At 39.1% G+C, this 15,192-nt stretch overlaps 1 protein-coding gene across 2 annotated transcripts in view; it reads left to right on the forward strand.

The window, feature by feature from the left end:
• The window catches only part of elf1 (E74-like ETS transcription factor 1), a 38,629-nt gene that overhangs the window by 4,959 nt on the left and 18,478 nt on the right, over positions 1-15,192 (forward strand). Inside the window, exon 1 of one of the 2 annotated variants that reach the window (XM_041047589.1) lies at positions 5,872-6,146. The exons of the other annotated variant lie outside the window; for it this stretch is intronic. The gene's annotated coding sequence lies outside the window, so the exon portion shown is untranslated. Of the gene's footprint in view, positions 1-5,871; positions 6,147-15,192 lie in introns of those variants that run through there. 2 annotated transcript variants of the gene reach the window in all.

A 15,192-nucleotide genomic window follows, 5' to 3' on the forward strand; every position in this document is an offset into this window, starting at 1 on the left:
TCTCTCGACTGCCTTCTGTCTCATCTGCAAAGAGAAAGCTGCTGTTTTCAAAGAATACAATCTCAAGCAGCGTTACGCTACTAGCAGGGGCGGGTCCAGAGAATTTTTTGGTGGGGGGCACAGGGGGTAACAACTATTAATCTGGGGGGGCCGTCCAAAAATTAAATTCTTATAATGTTAAAAAAAAAGCCAACGCTATTAAAAATAAAAAAAATAAAAATGTGAAATAGAATTAAACAAACAAAAAAGGTGGAGCTGCTGTGACTGCTGGAGCTGCTATAGCTGTCATCTGATTCAGCAGCATCGTCAGGTTCAGTCCTCTCCCTTTGCGCATCTGAAAGTATTGATTGTATTGACAAATACACTATTTTAAGTTAATAGTGCCAGTTTTATACTGTGATTTAAAATTAGGTATTAGAAAGAGTTATTAAATTCATTCATTCACCAAATAACTGTAAAATTGTGCAGAACACATCACACATTTTAAAGCTTTTCCCTAGTACTGGCTGTATTTTCACCTGGAGGTCCATGAATGCTGGTCTGGCCCTGGAAATTTTCACCTTGTTCTGACTGGCTGCTGCATTCAGCTTGACTCTGGTCACCTGCACTTTCCCTAATTGTCTTCTTGCAGAAGAAATTGGAGATATCTCCCTGCCTCCGTTTCATACTGTAGTAGTATACATTGAAAACGTGTTCATAAACGCAATGAAAAGCAACATGTACTGTACCAACATAACAGTAGCAACAATGATGATAGGCTAATCGTTGTTGACTATTAATTCAAAACACACGTCAGATGCTAACGTTAATGAAATAGTGGAGAGATGAATTAACGTTTATTCAGATGGAGAGTACTTACTAAAGTAAGAGACGTGTTGTTTAAAAGCAGTCATTCAAGCAAATTTAACAGAAGTTGGCAAAACATTTTTGTGACAGTGTTCTGTTCTTACCTTAACTCGTTACACCAGGTCCGAAAGCATCACGCGCCAAGAAAGTCCGACCGATGAAGTTAAACGCGTTCATAACCCCATAGCAACGGAACTACTTCCTTTGTGTTCTTTCGAAAATAAAAGACTTCATGAGTCGTTAACGTCGTCACACACAGGTTTAACATTTACTTCCGTTTTAACGTGCGTCGTACCTAGAGCTTTATACAATGATTGACATAACCAACAAGCCAATGACCATTGGGGGGGCACGCGGGGTGGCCAATCAGATTACAGGGGGGGCGGGTGCCCCCCCGTGCCACCATGGAAGACCCGCCTCTGGCTACTAGATAAACTAACTTAACAAGCAGAGTAGTATGAGGTGTAAGAGACGTGAGTGCAAGTCACTCAGCTTTGGTAGTATATCTTCACGAAGTCATTTGCTTGTGTGCACATTTCATGTCACATATTAGTCTGAGTGAAGTCAGGTGAACGAAACACTGAATACAGCTGCTAAAGGCCTGTGGTCTGTGCATCATCCACTGCTCAGAGGTACTAACGAATTACTCACATTCAGTGGGCGGAGCTGTTGCACCCTGAAAAGCATTGTCAGTATAGCCGTGCACCTACACAGCTCTTTGTTCAGTTGTTTTATCGGTAGTCATACTCGGTCAGCACAGTGAATCACGATACATCCTCGCTCAGCGCAGGTTGGTCACTGGCTGAGAATGATAATGTTTTCGTAGAGCTGAACAAACTACATTGTTATACTAGAACGTCAGATTTCAACCAGCTGGCATATTCTTAAACCATCATTACCGTCATTTTTGACACCCATATTTATTTAAATAAACACATATATAGTTAAATATCAGTATATATCACCTGACAGAATTTATATGACTGTTTTCTCTTATGATTATTCGTTGTCCATATCTTTGCGGTTAATTAAAATGTCTTACTGCTCATGCTGTGTTTTCTGTGGGGTGCACTTCTCTCTGAAGTGACATCTGACAATCTCAGCTGAACGCTTCCCCGTTCTGTGTTTGAGCGGCTAGAGCAGCCATCAGATGACCTCCAAGCTACTCAAAAAATCCCACGCGTCCTCCAAAGGCTCCCGTATCTAATCCTGTCAAGGTTTGTTTCAAAATGTTTGTCAAGCTTATGAGTCCACAGTCCTCCAGCATAACGCTACTGAGCGATCTGAAGTTTCTGATTGCAGTTCTTAGTGGAGTGGTTTGTCTGTTCCTGATATGTATGTAGGTCATGTCTGCTTATAATGTGTCATATGAAGTGGGAAACAAAGTGAAAGCAAAATTTTTAAAGCTGTGAGCACCAGTCTTATTCTAGGGCTGCGTACGACAAAACTTTGACCCATGATATAAGCATTCAGACATAGATAACACTTGGCTTTATTACTTGTTTGACTGTAATGTTGTTAGTTTGTCTTCAACCTGAATAACCTGAAATATTGTCAGATGAACAAGTTTACTTGTGCATATATTTGTGTTAATGGGAGAATCTAGCAGCTCAAGATGACACTGACATTTGGATAGACTCGAGAAGATTAACATCCCATAATTAGTGATCTAGTGTCCCTTCTTTGGTTTGAAGAGAATTCACTGACACAGGCTTTAACCACACCAGCTTGTTGTTGCTGTGCTCTGCCCTTTAATGGGGACATGCCGCAGAAAATGGGGGCTTTGAGGCCTGTATCTGTTGTGGTTTGCTTTTGTGATGCACAACCAGCACATGAGAGTAACAAGTGACCTCTTTTTTTATTCTTAGGCTATGAAGGAAAGGTGTGTCCTTTCAGTTGGTCTGCAGGGTCACGTGTCTCTGCACTGATCACACATCAAGGCATTTTCTTTTTTTTTGCTGCAGTTAATACACCACCAGTGTAGGAATACAGCAAGAACACAATGCACTGTGTGAGGCAGGCTTTTTGTGTTTTCAGACTGTGGAATGAATTTAATTTGATCCCACTGACATATCTTGAAGCAACAGCAATTTAAACATCCTCGCTTTTATTGGTTTTCCCCAGAGTGTGGATGTAATTTGTTGTGCAAATCTGGGCGAGTTTGCATTCAGTATTACAAAAGATAATTGGAAGGATTGTAAATACTTTTCTGCTGCTTGTCTGTTGCTCTTCTGTTGCTCTCTTAATAGAATTGCAATCTGTTTTTTCCACAATTAATGATCTGACATTTGCTTAATCAAATGATAATAATTTAACATATATGAAATAAAGTGTTTGAAATAAAGACAAACGCTCACAGACAAACGTTACCAGAGCTTGAACAATGGTCAGAAGATTTCTTACACAGTCATATGAAGTGGAAAACCCATCAAAGAAATCCTGACATTTACTTGGAAAATGAAACTATTTTCTGTTGCTTTTCTGTCTTTACTGTCAACTGTTGGTCAACTGACTAATCATTAGTTGCATTTCTAGGTATTGTGTGTTTCAGCGAAAGACATCAGAAATAAGGATGTTTCAGAATAGGTTTTAACATTAGATTTCTTTTCTTTTTTTTTTGGTTTTGTTTTAGGGGTGTCATCCGTTAAAATATATCCAGCACAAATTAAACCACTGGCAGGTACTGTTTTTTTGGATGGTTGCATAAGCTCGATATTTTGAATTCATTGAACTACTAAAATACTGTAATACTTGCTAGGAATCCTAGCGATGTTACTTTTTGTTCAAAGCCACAGTGTTGACTTGGATGCATTTTGCATTTATTATTGTATATATTCAGCTGGCACTCCTAGTAAATATGAATACAAAGCCACATGCAGATTAACATTGTCTGTCCTGCACAGTGAGATGCTAACAGTACTTTTCCAGACATTTAGGTCATACATATTACTGTAGACCATACATGTTACTTTCTCTAGCTCTGTCATTGTAGTACCTCTAATCAAAAAACTAGAAAGACAATGCTCTCTCTTACTCAGAAGATACTCTCGTTTATTTATTTATTTACTCCTTTTAAAGACTTTCTCTTTGGGAAATAGTTTTTGTACGCAGCTGATCACCCACAATCAAAAGAGTGTCAATGCAGTTTCATTGCAGTTTTTGTTTTGTTTCAAATTTGTACAGGATATGCTGAACGTGTGCTTCAGGAATTTAAAAACGTGCAGTCAAAGCTTAGCAGTGCAGCACTCAAGCATTTCCTCAGTATATTACAAACATTTCCTTTCCTTTGATGGCCTTTTTCCCCCTTTCAGAGTAGATAATCTGTAAATGAATAGGACTTCAATTTTGAGATTTTAAGATCTCTAATAAGGGTACACTGAAGACCAAGATAAAAAAAAAAAAGGAGCCCTGCTGATTGTGGTGACACTTTGGTCTGTTGCTCTCACATCATAAATTATCCCTGATATTGATGGGGGTATTTTATGCAGCTCTCCTTTAGGACTAAAAAAATACTTTCTTTAGTGTTTTCACAGAGATTCAACTTATCTGTAAGGCCTACATAAGTGGAGTAACATAGGAATTAAACTTGCTTGTGCACAGGCATGTGTGTGTTTTTGTATGTTTACATAGTTGTGCTGCAGTGCATTAGCCTTAAGAGTTTATATCACAAGAAGTGAACAGTTTCCACCAAGGCTTTGGGGCTGTGGACAGTATTTCCAAAGGCGGTGATAAATGGAGCTTGTTTGGTGTAACTTTCCCTCACAGCAAGGCTATCAATTTGCTCTGAAGCAAACAGCTGCTTTGGGCTCTGAGTTGGACTGTACTGAACCAAGGCCGGGAAGAACTAATGTGATGATGAGAGCCCTCGGTGGAGGTTGTGAGCGTGACTTGGGGGCCTATGACAAACACCCTGCTGCAGTCTCTATTGATTTAATAATTTGAAAAGAAAAAAAAACAGCCTCCAAGTCCTGTAGCAGTTTATGTTTACGTTCTTTACTAACAAGTCATTTTTAAAACAAGTTTTATTTCAACATTTGACTTTTGCTTGTGTTAAATATACCACATGGGGCTTCTCGGTGGAAAACATGTATGAATTGGTGCACAGACAAGAGTGTGAAGTCAGTGAGCTCAACACTCACCACAGACCACCACTTCCTGTTTGCTTGAGTATCATTTCTGATAAAAAGTTCTTATCAAGTCTCAGCTATATCTACGTACACCGAAATTAACAAGATATATGTCAGTTAAAATGAAGCGTGTCACTTTCTGCAGCTGATCTGTAACACTTTGTGCACATTGTAATAACACCTTAGAGTAAAACTAGAGACATGAAAACTTGCTTGAGTTAAACTTCTCATGTGATGATCATTCACAACCGGATCTTTCCCGTTATCATGATCACTGAATCTTGAAGAGGAGGTGGAAGAGGGGGAGAGAGAGATTTTTTTGGGGTTTCTGTGTGAAGCACTTGCTCATACCAAAACACATTTGATTTCATAGTTTAATTTCTTTCTACCTCCCACTGGTAGTAGTTGTTTTATGGGGCTTTCTAATGCCGGGAGATCAACTCCCCCACAAGTCAGCAGCTTAACTGGCTCGCTGACATAGCCAATAGACTCACAATTCATTGTAAATGTTTTAATGGGGCACAAAGAGACGTGAACTTTACTTCTGAGCTGCCACACAGATTTTAATCACCATGCCTGGCCCATATTGTATGGTCAAAGTCTAAAGTAAGTGCATACCTGTCCAACTGTTTACTTACACTTCCAGCACTCCTCCGCCTTTGCAGGAGAAACCTGTCTGTCGTCTTTCTTGCTCTTTAAGGTGTGGCCCTCTGGTTGGACCTCTCATTTCTCCCCTCCCCCTCTGCAACCGTGTCCAATCCCTGCCACAGTAGAACTCACCTGAAAGGATTTGCATTTGGGGCCAGTACTCACCGCTGATTGGCCAGGTGAAAGCACTCTGCCTCAGGGCTCCCTTACCAATGGCGACAGTGCTGCGTGACTCATAGGGAGAGGACAAGTTGCTTCACTACACTTCTCCTTTTTCTGTTTCAAACAGCAGCCATTGCATTGTCCCCCCCCCTCCCTCCGCTCCAGTTTTGTTTTGTCGCTGTGAGAAAGACGTGTGGGGCTCACCAGTGGTCCACACCTTCACACAGCTTTTGAACGCACCTTGGATTATTCCCTGTTTCACCTTTTGTTGTCCGTTTTTCTCTTGATTTTCATTGGTTACTAAGATCGGCACTTGTTCGGTTGCTATTATGGACCTTGTCACCCGAATCCTGTGTCTTTGAGGTTAGTGATGAATAGTTCTCCTCCTTCTGTTCACACTTTACTTATTTTGATGTTCTTTTTTCAAATGGCTTGAAATGGGTTTCTTGGAATTTTCTTCATTGCTTAAATCGATATTGTTGTATTAAGGGTTTAACATACATGTTTGTTCGGGGATTGTATTTCTAAGTGGACAGGCAGCTTAGTAGTAAGGTTGCCAGAATGTGCCACTTTCTTAAATTGCAGCATTTTCATTAGCACTCTTGACATACTGAGGTTCTCTTAAGAGAGCTTTAATATGTCACGCACATTCAGTTGATATTTAAGTAATACATATATAACTTCTTCCAAGCCTACTTGTGTATCAGATGTTCAACAAAACAGCAGTCAGTATTTATATTATTATGGTTATGGGAGTTTTTATATTAAGCATTTATGTTGGGTTGCCCATACCAAACTCCACTGACATTTTCTATCGCTTGACATCTTGTGAGATCTAATAATAGTTTTCAGTTTTATATTTCTCATTTCAAGAACTAATCGCAATGTTTGTTAATATGTCTGTTTGTTTCTTTTATGAATTATTGCCTTATATGGTGTGTTAAAGCAAGGGCGGGAACACTGTGTTGAAAGCCCCTTGACCAAGCCCACGTATTTTTCTTGGTGTAGTAATCAGACATCATGTCAGTTTTGATCTGTGCTTGCTTTTCACACTTAAAATCTTGTAATGTAGAGGCCCAGAAGGCCTTCATTTCAATGTACAGGGAATCTTGAACACAGTATTTTGCTTCCTCTTTTATTCCTGCATTAGATGACCTTCCCCAACTTCTATATTTTTTTTCCATCAGCCAGTTAAATTATTCTGCTTTAAGTTGTTGAGTATCTGTTTCTTAAAGTTGCTCAGTGCAGCAGAGATAAAAGCACACTTCCTGTTTCACCAGAAATCTGCTCTGCACTTTGTGGGCCACAGAAGACGTGCACATTCTATTTCACTGAATAAACAGGGGTAAAGTTTAAGCAACATTCAGATTTCACACCCACTTTCTGTCTTCAAATGCCGCTGCAGTATACTCCCCGGAGCTTTGTAGATAACCTAGAAAAGCCCTCAACCAGTGAAGGCCGAACATTTTCATCCAATTTTGGTCAGACTTTTTTTTTTTTTAATGTAGTTACATGCAAAATACTTAAGCTTGTGATTGTTTCATTGGTTTGGCATTTAGATTGATTTTGTTGATGTAATGTCTGACGTAACTTTCAGCTGGGGCCTAATGCAGGCAACTGAGAACAGATTTCAGAGATAGCAAATAAATATCTCTGCACTAAGTTTACTTAGTTACTGAACTTTTATTAGGTGTGAATCAATTGGCCTTGCAGTGGAAGAGCAAATTAATTGTTTTTCCTGTATATGTATTTAATACCTGCTGTTGCATCAGCACATGACTGAGTGGGTGAATAGCTCTCTTGTGTTGAATAGGTATGAGTTTGCATTAAGCCTAACTTTTTTTCTATACTTAGCGCCCACCCCGATTTGGATTGTAAATGAGGCCCTCGTGTCTCAGCAGATAAACCCTTGTTGTAGCTGCTGTTTAGTGAAGCTTTGTGTGTGTGTTTCATTCAGTGGACATAGAGGCTGATGAAGAGAGGGAGGGGGGCTGGACAGTAGTGTCAGGTTGGCTCCTCTTTCAATACAGAGTCAACAAGTCTTAGCCTGTAATTAGATCATTAGACTTGGGCAAGATGACGGAGGCGTTGCTAAAGAAGGGCATGACGAAGAGAAGTAGGAGGTGAGGTGGAGTTTATTACTACAATTCCAGCATGCCGAGATATGTAAAAATGGATGATTTATTCAGTTGCATGCTACAGGAACATGTTGAACCAACTGTCTGTGGTCAGGCACAAACAGTTTTTTTCTTTATGCCTTGAATGGAATAAAGGCAGCTTCAGTTTCCTGTGGTCAGATACAAACTCTTCTTTAACACAAAAAGAATCTAAAGTATTTCTTTCTTTACATACATATCATATCTGCTGGCAACAATAATGCAAACATGATGCATTTGTGCAGGCTTGTTGTTCAGTTTGAAAGTTAAAGGCACAAACAAGCTTTAACTCGCCCTGTTTGGGCTTAATATGGAAATCAAGTGGTTCTGTTTTTAAAAGTTATAACTGATAAATTATTTTAAACAAAAGGAGAACAGAATTTAATCTTTAATGAAATAGTCATACTATGCAAGCTGTTTTGATTTTTTTATGTTAACAAGTGTAAAATAAAATATTACTTATTATATTATATTATAATTTAGTATATTAGTTTGTTCATTCAAGTTTCTGTGTCAGGTGACCGTCACTTCTACCTCTCCTTCTGATTAATCATCTCATTTATTGGAGGAGATGTGGAAAACCAGTTGACTCATAGTTAAACTAGTAGATCTACGCCTTGTTTACCCACATCGTTATCTTTTAATAAACCTGGCTGGAAAACATTAATAATAGAAAGCAGAGTCAGAGCTCCTGTCCTGTTTTGATGGCTTCCTTGGCTGTTTTATTTTACTCAAGGATGGATTTGCATCATGTTTCCATGTCAGTTTCTCCATTTCTTCTTTGCCATCTTAATTTCCATAGCACTCTCTTTTTCTGGAGTGGATGGAGGCCTAAACCTTGGAGAAGTAGACTTGTGACGGGAAGTTTGAGCTCCTATGACCAGATGGAAAAATCTGGGTGGGGAAAGTTAATGTGTAACACTCTCCTCTGTCATAACAGCAACCGTCAAAGTGCCACTGAGCAAGGCACATGCTGTATCTCCAGGTGCTCCAGACATAACTACATTACTACTCAGCAGGTTAAAGCTGCTTGTGTATCTGTGTTAGTGAGCTGCAGGTATACTGAGAAAACCCTCCCTTGATAAATAAAGTTAAATCGATTGAGCAACTGTCTCCTAATGTTGCAACTGTCTCATACTCAGAGCGTGCCGAGACTGGTAGCCTGTAGTTCTGGAATATCTGTCGAACCAGAGCTGTGATCATCGCATCTGAACATAGAGTCCAAAAAAAAAAAAAAAAAACCCACTGTGAAGTTTGTCTGTATCCAGACAGATTTCATTTTAGCCCTGAAAAATGCATCTGTATCAGAAAAGCAATGATCATGCTTTTTTTTTTCTTGAGTCTTTTGCTTTAGACTTAGTTCCTGAGAAATGGAAAGGATGTGATGTAATACTGGACTTTTCAGTGATTATAAAACCCTCCTTGTTCCAGCTCTGAATGTCTTAGGTCTTTCAGTATTTCAGTTTTTATTTTTACTTGAGTGGATGATGTATAATGAAGTGAAAAGACTTTGAAGACACTCTATACCATGAAACTGCAAAGTTTCATATATCACATCATTTGATAGAGACTCAATTGAAAATTTTCACTCTGTTTTGTCACATTAACATCAGCTTAAACCCACCAGAAACTGTCAAAGCCTACGCTTGTTTGGTTCAAAGTATAAACTCCAGAAGTGTGCAGATGTATGAGACTCATAACACTCATGAGGCTGAAATGGGTGAAAGACAAGAGCGTCATGTTTTCAGATACAGACAAAAAAGAGAGTGTGTCAGAGAGAGATGATATGTGGAATATCAGGTCACACCTTTTGATAACACTCCTGGTTATGCAATGCACCGTGCTGGTCAGGGCACAGGTTCTGACTCCAGTTAAAATGGCTGCAAACACGTAACGCATATTCGACACAGTGTATTATGCTCAGTGGTGGAAAATAACCAAGTACAGTAACTCATCTCCATTATTATATTAGATAGAATTTTGAGCAACTTTACTAGTGTACTTACAGTTGATGCTACGTTATACCTCTATCCCTCTATATTTTAGTCCACTACATGTCCACCAATGCTTATTCTGCTGGATTTACCAAAAAAAAAAGAAAGTTCATGCAAAGTTCTTTCCATAAATTTCTAAATAAAAGGTTGACTTACTTTCTTAGTGGATACCACAAAGCTCAGCAAGAAACAGTGAAAAATAAATTTTCATTAATTATTATAATTATTACTGTCAGTTACTACTAATACTGAGATTGTAGTTGTATTGTAGTTCATGTAACTAGCTTAAAGTTTATTAATATACTAAAGTATTTTCTATAGTGAACTACTTTACCATGGAAATGTTGATAATTCATATATCTTGATAAAAGTTTATCGGCCATTGAAGTTGCTCACTGAGCTTGTGTGGGTGGAGGCAGGTTTGAGGTGCAAGGTTATGTTGTTCCAGATAAAAGTGCAGAACCTCATAAAAATTTCCATTTCTGGCTTCTGTTGAGCTCTGCCTGTGTTTGAATTACGGTCATCTGTGACTGCATAATTTGTAAATACAGGAATATGATACTTGTATGACTTTCCTAACTGCTCGCTGACAGCTATAAATTGCCAACACTATATAATGCAGTGGCCTGAAAACCCATTCGCAGAGCAATGTTTTTCTTTCCAATTATATGTGTTCCACCCTGCATGAGGTAACATCATGCACAAAATAGGCTCCCAACAGTGAGATGGATGTGAACATAAAACTGACATCCTCAGTGAAATAAGTTTGAGCTGGTGTCTCTTGCCAACACCCTCACACTCCCTCATGCTAATTTAAACATCATGTTGGCTTTAATGCAGTATCACTTGGTACAAAGAGGCATTCTGACCCAGGCACAGAGGGAAATTGATTTCCCACATGGTTTTCGGAGGCTTCGGTCCCAGACACCCAGCTGCAGTGGTGTCTGTGTCTGGAAGCTTCAGCAGCAGGCTGTCATATGGAAAACTGGCTGTGCCCATAATGACTCCAGCACTCAAATAATCTGCTGAACCCCTGTCTGAGTGAAAAGGTCTTAGTTGTGGAGGCCAGAAAGTTTATTTATTTATTTTTGTCTTGAAACCATGCCTCATTTTCCATTTATGCTTTGTTTTCACATTATTCAAATGTCAAATTTTTTCCATTCATCGCCTTTCCTTGCTTATTCGTGAAATGCTTATGGTGGCTTTTTTTGGTGAAAAAAGCTTGTCATGGACACACTAGGGGCTGAAGATGAACAGCACGAAACACTGCCCTGACACTAACATAATCCTGTTTTAACTTGAGCTCTACTTCTTGTTTTAGCTTTAAATTCTTGCTTTCATAGATAGTCTCAACGACAGTGGATGACATGTGTTTATTGGCTTTCTTGCAGAGAGCTAGTTGAGAAGATTCATTCCACTCTGATGTCTGTCTCGTAAATATAAAGATGCAGCCAGCAGCCAGTTAGCATAGCATAGCATAGTATAGGTAAGCATTAAGACTGGAAACAGCTAGCGATAAGATAAAATCTACGTGCCTACCTACGAGCATCTCTAAATCTCACCGATTAACATGTTGTATCTTGTTTGCTTAATTACAAAACAAAAATTAAAAAATACAACAAGAACAAAAAAAAAAATCAAAATGTAAAACTCTCATGTTATGGTTTTATGGGGAGGTTATGTGCAATTATGTGTAATCAGTGAGCTTTCGAAGGCAGATGTTTTGTTAACCTTTGGACAGAGCCAGGCCTGCTGTTTCCCCCATTTCCAGTCTAAATGCTAAGCTAAGTAAAATATCTCCTGTCTTTAGCTAAGTTACTACATGGTCATGAGAGTGGGATCAATCTTTTCATCTAACCTTGAATGAAAGCAGATAAGCATTTTTCTTGAAACGTTGAAACTTACATCAGAACAAACTTCATTTTGTTCTCATCACTACTATAAAAATCTGGCCTCATGTTCTTGGCCCTATTGGCAGCCTCCTAACTATATCTGTAATAGTTGTAATGGTGGTAAAATAACATCATCTTCCTGTTTGTCAGTGACTCATAGTGTCCTTGCTTGTACAAAAATTCTTACAATTCACTTATTTTGATTCCATCCAGTAACAGCAGTGTACTACACAGACAGAATTTGGAAAATCCATTCAGTCCTCTGTTTATGCTTGGTCTTCAACATGTGTCCTTGCAAAAACACTGAGCTTTTGCTTAGCTGAATGAGGCCCACCTGCTCTCGCTCTCTTGTACCTCAGAGCCTACATTACAAGCCCTCTCCCTCGACTGGTTCCTAAGCAACAGCCACTCCTTGTTTACCTTTGCGTTTTTGCATTGTGATTCTCGTCAGAACAACATAAAGCCAGCCCCTCGGGAGACTGATTGTCAGGCCTCTTTATTCAAAGTAGGGTTGAAGCAAAGGTTGCTGTGTGAGCCAGTCATTAATGTATGTGTCTTCCTGAAAGAGCAATAGGTTTAAAACCTTTTTTTTTTTTTAAATTAAACTCGTAGACTTATCTTCTCCTACTTACACATATAATTATTAGAGATCTCTAATATGGTTAAACAATAACACCATGTAAATATTTAGTTATACAGCCAGATTGAACACGTCTGTCTTTAAACCAGGGAGTTTATTGTCCTCATCTCCTGCACCCATGCTGCACCTTCCTCATCACCTGACTACCATAAATGAGCATATTTCATAAAGCCTTCTCAAATATTGACCAGGCTGGACAGATTGTCCTTTTGGTTCCTGCACAGAGCTCACACACTTCTTCAAATAGCTGAAATGAACATTTGATTGATGTTTGCAGCTGCTGGAATATATGAACTGAATTAAATATGTTGGTATGAGTACAGTAATCCTAATTTTTACATTATCAGTGCAGTTCAGACATCATTACAGCTAACATTTAGAGATGACAAGATCAAGTGACTTGAGGCACAAGTGACGCTGTAATACCTAAGGCATGCAATCCAAACGTCTGTCAAGACTTCATGAGTTGTAGTTTAGGCGTGTTAGTTTAGTCACATAGCTTAACGGTTTTTTTCCCTGTCCCTGTTTGAAGTGTGCGCCTGACATCATGGAATGCAATGACTTGGCGCTTCTGTCCTGAGACCAAGCGATGGGGTACACGTTAACTGGCTTCAAGATTAGATAGAAACATTGGCTAGTGATACCTAATACCACACTGACCCAGTATCCAATTGTGTGAAATCAGATAAGCTCTCTTAAAGGGGCTAAGCTGAGTGGTCTTGTCTGTGAGGCTTTACCGGGGATCAGATGAGAAGAGCTGATTTAGTCGTGATTAGCTGTTAAACCGAAGCTTGATCTGCAGAAAATTTAAAAACAGCTTTGCTAAAGCTGCAAATTAGCATGTTTCATAATGTTTTAACCTTTCCAACGGAGGAAATATTAGCATAGACATTTGCAGACCGTTGGATTAGCTTAGCATAAACAGAGAACACGGGGAAACAGCTAGCCTGGCTACATATATCTGCCTGCAAGCAACTCTAAAGTGATGTCTAAAATCAGCAGGTTGCAGTTTTACAGGAGGGTTTGGTAGTTTACCTTTGAACAGAGCTGTTTTCCCTTGTTTCCAGTCATTATGTTAAGCTAACAGCTGTTGACTCAAGCTACATATGTACCCTACAGATGTGAGAGTGGTATCGGTCTTCTCTCATCTAACTGCAAAAAAGTATGTGGGAAAATATGAACTATTCCTTTAAGAACAGATTGATCCCAAAGTGTGTGACAAGCCAGAGAAAAATGAGATTATTTCATCTCTCTTTGATTCTGTTCCCTCTCTAGGCGTGTTGGCTGTTACGTACTGCTGCATGCCTGACTATGGGTGGACACATCAGCCTGCTTGTGTCCAGACCTGTTTGGTATGCAGCCTCCTTTGCAACAGCCGGGTCCCCTTTTCCCAGCCTTGAATCAGACTTGGAACCCTGAGATTTCATTGTTCCATCTGAACACGTACCTAGGAGTATCCTCCATGCTGGTGTGGAAGGTATCTTGGCAAGGTTCATATAGTCTGTAAGTTCCAAGTGGAATTTCTCCCTTCGAGAAAATTAGCTGTTGTGGGAGGTTACATAATCTGATGGCTCCTATCAGCGGTAAAATTGGCACAGTGATTTATAGTTTAAGAAAGAATTAGGAATGTCATCCTTCACCTTGTTTTTATTGAAGCTTAGTTGGGAGTATGATGCTGGTATTTTTCTGGGTATGATGTCCTCTCTTGCTGCGGGCAGTGTACCTGTGCTGTGACATGTTAGCATTGGTATGAAGGTAAACACATCAGCGATGGGTGTGTGAATAAGCAGGTACAGTATGCAGCACAGTAGTGCTGTTTTTAGAAACGCTTCAGGACCTGAAGTTAGCTTTGGTTGTTATGTTTTTAATGAGAGTTGATGTAAAATCAATTATTATGTCCTTTTTTTCTTTTACAAAGAGCCTCCTGTACATATCTAATGCCTATGGGAGGATTAGTTACTGTATAAAAAGCAGAGAATTTAGCTTTTCCAGTCTAGTCATGCATCAAATTGCTCCCACACAGCAGCCAAAACAACAGCAGACTCGGAATGAAGCATTTGAAATATGTCTGCAAGAAAGGAATCAGCAGGGCAGTTTGAGGCAACTTACACATGCACAGACTTGCATGTTTTTTGTCTTTACCTTTTGTGTTTTCTTTACTTGGAATCATTGTGATTTTGAAATCAAAGAAATTATGTAATTGAGCTGAGATGCAAGAGGGGATGTAAGGAGCAAATCTACCCACTGCTACCTGGCATATTCATATTGTAGATCCCATTAAACATACTGTTGTCAGAAATGACTTAAGTGTCCACTTAAAAGCAGGTTCTAATTTGACCAAGTATACAAATTAGATCTACACGAAAAAATGAATGTTCAAAATTTGTTGTACTGTTCTCCATGCACATTTTACATAACAGCTCTGATTGTGTCAGACTACAACTGCACAAACTACACAAACAGCATTGCTTCATGTAACACTGTGTCTTTTTATGCCAAAAAATGCATTTGCCCATTTCATTTTGTGATTTTTAGAGAAAACATTGTCACTTTTTAGCGGTTAGACCAGTGCTATGACCTTAGATAGACTGTTCAGTTTAATTTTGAATCCTACTTTGTGAAAATACTCTGGTTAGCCAAACAAATCTCTTATCAGACCTTTAATCTGTCCTTATTCTTTTTTTTACTAGCAAAGAGAAATGTAGAAAACATAGGTGGGTGACAGGG

Source organism: Toxotes jaculatrix, chromosome 10 (genome assembly GCF_017976425.1).
Source record: "Toxotes jaculatrix isolate fToxJac2 chromosome 10, fToxJac2.pri, whole genome shotgun sequence".
In the NCBI taxonomy this organism is placed as follows: Eukaryota; Metazoa; Chordata; class Actinopteri; family Toxotidae; genus Toxotes; species Toxotes jaculatrix.